Source organism: Hippopotamus amphibius, chromosome 5 (assembly GCF_030028045.1).
Source record: "Hippopotamus amphibius kiboko isolate mHipAmp2 chromosome 5, mHipAmp2.hap2, whole genome shotgun sequence".
NCBI lineage: Eukaryota > Metazoa > Chordata > Mammalia > Artiodactyla > Hippopotamidae > Hippopotamus > Hippopotamus amphibius.
In genome coordinates, this window is record NC_080190.1 from 59,389,635 (window position 1) to 59,400,382 (window position 10,748).

The 10,748-nt window shown below is 43.1% G+C and overlaps 1 long non-coding RNA gene and 1 pseudogene across 1 annotated transcript; one reads left to right on the plus strand and one right to left on the minus strand.

Annotated features, from left to right (window-relative positions):
* Positions 1-1,842: 1,842 nt before the first annotated feature.
* Positions 1,843-5,762, plus strand: LOC130854361 (uncharacterized). The gene is made up of 3 exons (XR_009053996.1): positions 1,843-1,911; positions 2,908-2,995; positions 5,683-5,762. It is a non-coding gene; the product is annotated as an uncharacterized LOC130854361 (long non-coding RNA).
* A 1,360-nt stretch (positions 5,763-7,122) lies between these two features.
* LOC130854223 (E3 ubiquitin-protein ligase RBBP6-like) lies at positions 7,123-8,651 on the minus strand (annotated as a pseudogene).
* Positions 8,652-10,748: the final 2,097 nt, after the last annotated feature.

Below are 10,748 nucleotides of genomic sequence, written 5' to 3' on the forward strand. Positions count from 1 at the left end.
CACTACACAAAAACTGCCTTGTGGAGCTATAGTTTGCCAACCTCTGCTTTAGACCCATTTCCCACTATTCACTTTCCAAGTATGTCTACAACCTAGAATGGTACATGTCCTGGCTGAGCTTTTTTACTACACACACACACACACACACACACACGATTAATCGATTAATGCCTTACTTCTTCCAATGTCTCTACAACATTCTCTTTTTCCAGGACTCATTTCAGCTCTTACCACGAGTTTCATGAAATTTGTTCTGTGTGATTCATTCTACACCCGACTCTCTTGCAGAAAACTTACTGCATGTGATTTCGCTAACACTATTTTATGCTGAGTGCATACTGCCATGATTTACGACTTTACTGTTCCAGATATCTTAATTTATTTCTGCAATTAGATTATGGGTCCCTGGAGAGTTAAGATTTATCTTAACAACTACAATGATAACAATGCTTTATTTTAAGAAAACCCTTTATGGTTTATAAAGTGTTCTTATGGCCTTTTTCTTTTTACTTCATCAGGATAACCTTGTAAAGCAGTCTGGGCAAGGAATTTTATCTCTAGTTGACAAATGAAGAAACCAAGGCTCAGGCAGTTGACATAGTCCAAGGCCCATGACTAGTAAATGACAGACCTAGACTCCAGTGCGGGCCATTCTCTGCGTCAGCACCCAGACACCCAGCAGTGGGTGGGCCCCTGTGTGCCCTGGGCCCGGCCTGTTGAATGCATTTCCGATGCTGAGAGTCTGTGTCCATTTCCCTGGCCGTGCCGTTGGGTCACCCACGTCCATACCTCTGCTTCCTCCACGCCTCCCCTGCTCTGTGTTCTGCTGCATGCTACTATTTTAGGGACAGTTTGGGCTGTCCCCCTCCAGGAAGAGATTCTCAAAGTAGGAACCTCGATCCTTTCATATCTGGAAAATCTTTCTCCAGAGAAAGAGGACTCAGCCTGAAATGTGCTCATTACCTGAAACTGTTCTTGACTAGAAAGGCCACATTCCAGGGGAAGCCCCAGGGATTTTACACCTGTCCCGAGGAGAGGCCTTCCCCACTGTCACCGTGTCCTCCATGGGAGCATACTGAGGATGGGGGCCTGGGCCTGTTGGTCTCTGGCAGAGGAAACTGCCTCTTTTATAGTGTGGTCTCTGGATTAACAGAGGAGATGTTGGTGGAAAAACTAGGGATAGGGTTTTCACAGGCTCAGCAAGCAGCTTAGCAAACGCAGGAGTGCATGCATCCCTGATCACCTCTGCTGTGCAGCAAAGACCCTGTACCTGTCCCCACAGCGAGCCCAATGCCTTACACTTAGAAGAGGGTCTTCAGCCTGCACCTGGGACTTCAGAACAACAATTTCCCCTCTGGACACCCTAAGCCTAGCCCTGGACCTGCCTGGTGAGGGGCCAGTGACCTTGCTGTCTCCACGCAGGCGTGGCTCCCATAGGCTTGCCCGCCTCCACCCCTACTCCGGAGCCAGAGGACAACCTGGGTAAGATAACCGGCCCTGCTGGCCTCAAGTCCAGCTCCCAAAGGTAGGACTTTAAAAGGAGAAGCTTGGGGGAGTGATGGTCCAGTGGTTAGGACTCAGTGCTTTCTCTGCCATGGCCCTGGATTCAATCCCTGGTTGGGGAACTAAGATCCTGCAAGCTGTGTGGTGTGGCAAAAAAAAAAAAAAAGAGAGAGAGAGAGAGAAGCTTGTCTGGACTTAGGCAGGGAGGTTTCCTGGAGCACATGACATACTCAGGTCCTGGGGGGGCCCTTTCTAGGGGCTCAGCACTTATATGAATTCAAAGAGAACACAGCATCCTGCCTGGAGAAGCTCGTTTTCCTGAAGCAGACACTCAGACTGGAATTTTCGGAGGAGTCCTGTCTGCTTACTAAAGCACGCAGTAGGGCAGGAGCCTGGAGTGGTGCTCAGGTCTGTGCCTTTGACCCCTACCAGTGCCTCCAATTGGTCTGTCAGTCGGGGAGATCAGGTGCAGGTAGAGAAACCAAGCCTGGCTGGGAAAATTGTAAAACAGATTTCTGAAAGATAAGGGGGGCTCATGAAGTGTCTGAGAGGGTGGGTTCTGGCTGGACACTCCCGATCCCATCTCTGCCCCTAAGTGCTCAGGAAGACAGTGTTTCTCAGCCTGCCTTTCAGTTAGGCCAGTGAAACATGGGGGCAGGTGACGTGACGTACAGCACTTCCAGGCCTGGCCCTAAAAGTTCTCTCCAGACCCTTGGTTTTCACCCTCCTGTGAGAGGGCATCTGGAACAGGGGAGCCACACAGTAGAAGCAGGTGGGCCCCAAGTCACCGCCTGGACGGGTGCTGCCCCACCGAGGTGCCCAGCCTGCATGGACCTGCGTGCGATTGGGAAATAAACCTCACTGTGTGAGCTGCTATGAGGTCAGGGTTTGTTTTCTGGAATGGCCTCGCCTATTCGGACCAATAAAGCCAGAAAACTAGGCTTGGTGGCTTCACACTCAGACACAATGCCCTAAATCACATTCCAAAACTGCTTCCGTGGAGATATCAACGCTACCACTGGCAGCGTAGATACAGCGACATACACGACCGTCACTGTGACGCCAGGCAGTGGATGCTGTGGGTGGAACCTCTGCTGGGCCGCGTCTGGAGAGCGGGGGCTGCCCCCCACCTGCTCGAGTAGTGGAGTCTGCACAGCCTAGATGGTTATGATGTGGTAGTCCTGCCCTCAAACAGCTAACTGTCCAGTTGGAGGAGTGAAAACCCTAAAAGGCCCCTGTAGCGGGAAAGGAGGGGGTGAGTCTGTGAGGGAAGACAGATGCTGGACTCGGAGTCCTGGAAGGAGAGAGGCTTTTAGGTCAGGATGAGTGGCACATGTGTTCTTTGGTTTCTGGGATGTTGTCCAAATCTATGTTGAATTAAGTCACCATCTTTTGCAGTTTCAGAACCTAAGGAAAAATGCTGAAGATAAAAATGGGCACAGGATTTATGTTTATCAACAACAACCACAAGTCCGACAACCCCAGACTCCGCGTATGTATAGATAGGATGTACACACGTCACCCTGCTCTCTAAGTGTTCGTTAACTTCCTCCCCTTCCGAACAGCCTTATTTGGCAGGGTGAAGTGACAGGCAACTTCATTTGTTGTTGTGACTCTAAGCCATTAATTGTTTTCAGGTCTTTTATTAACAAACCCCAAATCCTACTCTTTTTTTAGTTCATCGTGTCATTACTTTCATTAATGACACAATAACAACAACATCATCAGTGGCTCTATACTATTCTTTAAAAAAATTTTTTTTTAAGATTTATTTATTATTTTATTTATTTTTGTCTGTGTTGGGTCTTTGTTGCTGTATGCAGCCTTTCTCCAGTGGTGGTGAGCAGGGGCTGCTCTTCGTTGCAGTGAGTGGGCTTCTCAGTGTGGTGGCTTCTTGTGTTGCGGAGCATGGGCTCTAGGTGCTTGGGCTTCAGTAGTTGCGGCACATGGGCTCAGTAATTGTGGCTCAGGGCTCTAGAGCACAGGCTCAGTAGTTGTGGCGCATGGGCTTAGCTGCGCCGAGGCATGTGGGATCTTCCCGGACCAGGGCTCGAACCCATGTCCCCTGCGTTGGCAGGTGGATTCTTAACCACTGTGCTACCAGGGAAGCCCTCTACTACTATTCTTGATCATTGCTTATTGTGTCCAGTATCTGATAGAGTTCTGGGGAAAAAAATCCCTTTGTATTAAAATGCTCTTTCGGACAGGTTTAATGGGTAAGACGGAGGGCTGTTAACATTGACTCCTCCCCCGCCACATTCTTGTTTTTTCATACCCACCAATCATTCATTCTCAAGTCTGTTTCCCTGGTTAATAACATAAAATTTTGCATTAATTAGTAACCACTTAAAATATAATCCCTGACAAAATTATCACCATATTAACATCATACTTTTGTTATATGCTTGTGTTCCCAAATCCTACTGGGTTCCCTAAAGGTTGCTATTCTGCAGATCTTAATAAAGGACAGCAAAAGATTGGAAATAAGCCAAATGTCCATAAAGTAGAGCCTTCCTAAATAAATTATGGTACATCTCCCAGTGAAATACTACACAGTTGTAGACAATAATGAGGAGAAGGTTCACGTTCTGATATGGAACAATCTCCAAGATATATTAAGAAAGAGGCAAGTGTAGAACAGAGTGTAAGCAATGCTCTCATTTTTTGGTGTAAAAGAGATGTTAGACCATGTGTTAGCTTGCAAAAGCATGAAACGCCTCTGGGTAGATGTATCCAAGAGTAAATATTTGTTGCCTGTTGAGGCGGGGGATATGTGTGGCTGAGAGGCTGGGTTGAGGGGGAGAATTTTCAATGTATATGCTTTATTTCTACACCCTGAATACTTTAGTGTGTATTTGCGAAGTGTGAGACAGTCTCTTACATAACCGCCATACAATGATAAAAATCTGGAAATTTAACATTAATATACTATCATCTAATCCACAGTCCATATTTTGGTAATTTCAGCTGTCTCAATAATGACTTAATAGTCATTTTTCCCGGAGTCTAGGACTCAATTCAGGAGCACATGTTGCATTTAGTTTCCTTTAATGTGTATTTTAGTTTCCTTTAATTTGGAATGCTTCCTATGCCTTTCTTTTTGTCAACAACAGCAGTGACTAAGCCTCTTTAAGCAGCTTCTCAGGCAGTAGATGTAGACAAGTGGGAACTAGAATAGCAGAGCCTGAGGGATGGCTGTCAGCTTCAGCCTAGTTTGTGGTCTAATATGTGGAACCCTTTTGAGGACTTGTTGGAATAATGGAGTTCTTCCGGAGAGGGTGAGAATGTGCTCCTGGGGTACAGGGATGGGTGAGTGGCTTACAGTCATCATAAGTTGGGTCTGAGTAGAAATTTAATCTTATTTTTAGGGCATAGGCTGGTGAGACAAGGTGACATTTAGATTACATTCTTAGGTACATTTATAAGAGGAGGTTATCTATAGCTTTCATTAGAATATTCTTTAGGCTTTTTATTATGTGGCATTTTAAACACATATAAAAACAGAGAAAACAGTTTAATGAACCCGCGTGTACTTATCACCTGGCTTCAACAATTATCATTCTTCCATTGAGTTATCCCTTTTTCCCGTGAGAAATTGTAAGTAAAATCCCCCATACATCTTATCTTTTTACAAAACTTCAAATACTTCAGAATATATTTCCAACAGATAAGGACTTTTTAAAAATAGAACATGCTACCATTTCATTATCACATCTAATGAATTAATAATACTGTATTTTCTTTTTTAAAAAATGTCTGTACTTATTTATTTATTTATTTATTGGCTGCATTGGGTCTTCGTTGCTGCATGCAGGTTTTCTCTAGTTGTGGCAAGCAGGGCCTACTCTTTGATGCAGTATGCGGGCTTCTCATTGTAGTGGCTTCTCTTGTTGCGGAGCAGAGGCTCTAGGCGCACAAGCTTCAGTAGTTGTGGCACATGGGCTCAATAGTTGTGGCTTGTGGGCTCTAGAGCCCAGACTCAGTAGTTGCGGCACACGGGCTTAGCTGCTCTGTGGCATGTGGAATCTTCCCGGACCAGGGATGGAACCCATATCCCCTGCATTGGCAGGTGGATTCTCAACCACTGTGCCACTAGGGAAGCCCAATAATATTGTCTTAATAAAATCTAGTATCAATGCACATTCCATTTACAATCTCTCATGAATGTCTTTTTTGCAGTTGGTTTATTTGTACTGAGATCTGAATAAGAAGCCATTCTAATGTGGTCCTGGAGGACAGTAGCGGAGGAAAATACTTCCAGTGGGCAGAACTTCACCCAGTGCAACTGGCTACTCATTTGTCTGGAATTAGATATAACCAGAGGTATGACCTACTTTGATTCATGGGCAGTGGCTAATGGTTTGGCTGGCTGGTCAGGGACTTGGAAAGGACACAGTTAAATGATCACAATGAGAAGGTTCTGGGGAAGAGGTGTGTGGATAGATCTCTTTGAATGACCACAGAATGTGAAGATCTGTGTCCCAATAGTCACCTAAGAGAAGTATTGTGATAATTAGGTGGATAAAATCATCTGTTCTCTGCACGTTAGTTTCTTTCCCCACTACCTCTGTCCATGCCCAAAGGCCTCATGATCAAAGTAGCCAAGGCAGCAGAGACTGTGTGTAGGCTCAACAACATGGACTGACCACCTCCTAAAGCCTTTCCGTCTACAGTCACTGCTGACTGGCCAACCCTCCAACAGCAGAGACCAACACTGAGTCCCCACCATTGGTACCATTCTTCGGGAGAATCACTGAACCACCTCCAACATGTGAGGGGCAGTATATTAATCTCACTGACACAGATACTTCCTTTTTTTTTAAAATTAATTAATTAATTAATTAATTAATTTTATTGGCTGTGTTGGGTCTTTTTTGCTGTGCATGGGCTTTCTTTAATTGCGGTGAGTGGGGGCTACTCTTCTTTATGGTGCATGGGCTCCTCATTGCCGTGGCTTCTCTTGTTGCAGAGCTTGGGCTCTAGGTGCGTGGGCTTCAGTAGTTGCAGCACATGGGCTCAATAGTTGTGGCTCACGGGCTCTAAAGCGCAGGCTCAACAGTTGTGCCGCACGGGCTTAGCTGCTCCGTGGCATGTGGGATCTTCCTGGAGCAGGGATCGAACCTGTGTCCCCTGCATTGGCAGGCGGATTCTCAACCACTGCGCCACCGAGGAAGCCCCACAGACACTTACTTTTGATATGGATTTGCTTTTCCTGCCTGCAACATTTTTTCCCAAACTAGTATCCATGCGCTCACAGAATATCTTATTCACCTTGCATTGCTTCTGACCGAGGAACTGATTTTACAGCCAACAAAGTACAGCAGTGAACTCACGCTCATGGAAATCATTGATCAACTGCAGCATCTTGGTTACCATCGCTCTGTAGGAAGACTTGAAATCAGGTAGTGTAAGTCCTCCTTCTTTATTCTTCTCTTATAAAGTTTTCTGTCTAGTCTAGATTGTTTGCATTTCTTATAACTTTTAAAATAAGCTTGTCAAGTTCTACCAATAAATCTGCTGGAATTTGAATGGGATTATGTTGAATCTGTAGGTGAATTTTGAGCGAACTGACATCTTAGCAATACTGAGTCTTCCAACCCATGCAGATGGCATATCCCTTTATTTGTCTTCTTTACTTTCTCTTAGCAATGCTTTGCAGTATTTTGATATGCAAAGGTCTTGTGTACCCATTTTGTTAAGTTCATTCCTAATTATTGTACAGTTTGCGATGCCATTGCTTCTGCAGCTTTGGGCTGGGCTTCCAGAAGGTCTATGACTTCTACTTGGACTAACACTGGGGCTGCTTTGACTCTGGTTCCTGCTAAGCCTGTCTGGCTGACTGCCGCTGTGTCCAGGCTCTTTTGCTTCCCCCATTACTTTACTGTTTGGCTCCTTAGACATTTTCCCTGAAGTTTCCTCATCTCTTACAGATATGTTACTTTCGCCATCACCTTCATTTTAGTCTGTTTCAATAGCAGCTTCATCAGTTTCTCTAGTTAAGTCAGAGGAAGGTTGAGAGGAGTGGCTTAACTGAGGTTTACGCTGGATAGCCTTCCTGCCAATCTGCCCATTAATCTGCACATTTTCAACCTGTGTCTGGTGGGTTAAGAATATGTATCACGTAATGTACTGCTCCTTGATTCTTTGTTGCTCCTTGCTTCTAAAACCCGCTTCTCACAATCCTTACAATGATTGTTTAATCTACAGATTTTGTCTCTTCACTTGAGTGTTTAGTATCATAAGTGGCTTGTGATCATGAAATGTTTTTGTCTTCTCTGGGACTAGAATTACTTTTTTGGGGAATGTCCTATTCTTTATGTAGGCAACTTTCTCTCCTCCCTCAACTTATTTTTCTCTTCACATGCAGAAGCTATAGTTTTGTTTGTTTTTTCTGGATGCCTTTTATTAGGTTGAGAAAGTTTCTTTCTATTCCAATATTTTGCTGAAAGTGTTTTTTAATCATAAACAGTTGTTTAATTTTGTTAAGTGTTTTTCTATGTCTCTTGTGGTGATCATGATTTTTCTTTTATTCTGTTAATGTCAGGAATTACACTGATTTTTTTCAACTGTTAAGCCAGCTCTGCATTCCTGGGATAAACTCCACTAAGTCACAAGGAGTATCGTTATATTTTGCCGCATTCAATTTGCTAATGTTTTGTTAAAGATTTATGGTCATGAGTATGGTCATGAGAGATATTAGCCTATTGTTTAATTTTCTTACAATAGCTTTTTTTCTTATCAAGATAATTTTGGCGTCATAAAACAATGTGAGAACGCTCCCTTCACCTCTTTGATGAAAGTGTTAGTGTAAGATTGGTGCTATTTTCTTCTTAAATGTTTGATAGATTTCACCAATGAAGCCTTCCAGGCTGTTATTCTTCTTTCTTTCTTTTTTTTTTTTTCCCCAAATGAATTCAATTTTTTTCATGGATATAGTATCATTTAGATGATTTCTCTTATGTCAGTTTTTATAATTTGGCCCTTTTAAGGAACAGGTAATTTCATTTGGTTGGTGAATCTGGGAGCATAAATTTGTTCCTATTATTCCTTTTTATCATGTTAATGTTTGCAGGAGCTGTAGTTCTGGCTCCTCTTTAACTTCTTTTTTTTTTTTTTTTGGGCGCACGAGCGTAGTTGCTCCACGGCATGTGGGATCTTCCTGGAGCAGGGATCGAACCCGTGTCCTCTGCATTGGCAGGCGGATTCTTAACCACTGTGCCACCTAGGAAGCCCTCCTCTTTAACTTCTGATTTTGATAATTTGTGTTTTTCCTTGGTAAGTCTAGAGGATTATCAATTTTTTTCACATTTTTAAAAGATAGCTTTTGGTTTAATTGGTTTATTGCTACTAGTTGTCCATTTTCTATTTCATTATTCTATTCTTATCTTCATTTTCTACTTTCCTCTATTTATTTTGGGCTTAAGCTGCACCATGCAGCATGTGGGATCTTAATTCCCTGACCAGGGATCGAACCCATGCCCCTTGCAGTGGAAGCATGGAGTATGAACCACTGGACTGCCAGGGAAGTCCCCTCTTTTTACTTTCTTACTGTGGAAGCTTAGATGATAGCTTGTGGACCTTCCTCCTTCTAAGCACTGCTTCACCTACTCTACAATCTCTTTTTCTTTTACAATCCTAATTGTATCTGTTCCTGGGAGGGCACTGGAAAATTTCAAAACCCGAGCAGCTGTAGTCCCCTCCATTGTGCCTCCTCATCAGATGTTAAAAAGGGTTTTGTGACCATAAATTCTGGACTCTTTAAAACCAATGAAGTGTGGATTTTTAGGTAATTTCAAACTGAATCGATCAGTTGTATCCTTCTACATGATAAGACCTTGAACAGTTGACTGAGTGTTCTGGAGTAAGAAGGCTTGTGTTTCAGATTTTGTATTCTCTCTCCTGCTTCAGAAAAGTTGTTGCTACAAAAGGTCTCTCATGTCAGCCTCCTTTTCCTCTTCTATTTTTCTTCATGTGAAATGGCATAAACTCTAGTTGTACCCAAGTTTTTTTGGTGTGCATTAAGTTAAACTATCTCTTCATTTTCATCAGCTTTGTTAGAGAAATGGGCTTCTGGATTTGGCTCCAATTCAGCAGGATTAAGAAGTGGAAATATATTGAAATAAGGTTAAAGGGCATTTAAAATGCTATCAGAAATCCTATTTGGTGAAGTAAGAGCAAATTAGTTTTTACTCCATTTCTCCCACATTCCATTTTAAAACAGGTGGCCTTTTAAAGGCAGATGTTTTTGAGCAGTGGGCATTTGATACATTAGCCTTCTTGGACTTTCTCAGCAGGGATGCAGACCTAGCCAAGTGACCTGGGGGTGTTTTCCCTGAGTCAATTTAGCAATTAAATATAGAGAAGAAATGGATAATCTTATAGTCTCTAGGTGTCAGAGGCTTCCTTCTCACCCTTTCTCTCTGTATTTTCAATTTATAAGTGTTTTTGAAAAATGTTTGGACCTCCATTTCCAGGATATAGAAATTTGCAAGAGATCATTACTCTCTTTGTGACAATGCAAGTAAGCTGGATGAACTGCAGAATTTTAGTTGTTAAAAATCCATCAGAATTTAAAATGAACTAGATTCCAGAGTGGAAAGAGCCCTTGCTAGGAGAGTGAGACATGAGGCTGCTTTCATCAAAGAGGTACGGTGGATGGAAGAGCAGACCCACCACAGACAGGGGATTTTTGAAAATGCGTTGAGAAACTAGCTGAACAAGCTGAAATTTCCATGTGCAGGCATGATGTGTTAAAATCCTCCTCCCTCCCCAAACTTAAATTCTAAATGGCATCTATCTGCCAATTCTTATCTGTAGGGCCCTGGCCTGGTGAAGGTGAAGGATAGGAAATGAGGATGGACAGAGATTTCTTTTGGAGCACTCACCTCTTGTTTTTTCTTCTAAGTCTTTACTGAGTACATCACAGCAGCAGGGACAGGAAGGAGGATAGAGAGAGAACCCCTTGAGGCACACATGTCCACCAATTCTTTACCAGTGAGCACACATTTAAAGGTAGAAGACATGTGAAAAAGCAGGAAGATGTCACCCATAATCAAGAGGAAAAGATAGCCAATAGCAACAGAACCAAGAATGACCCAGATGTTGGGTCAGCAGACAATATCTTTAAGTATTATAACTGTGTTGAAGTGTTTACTGGAAAAGATGGGCAAAATGAATGAAAAGATGGGAAATTTCCCCAGAGAATCTGAAACTCTATAAAAGAATAAAATGGAAATTCTAGAACT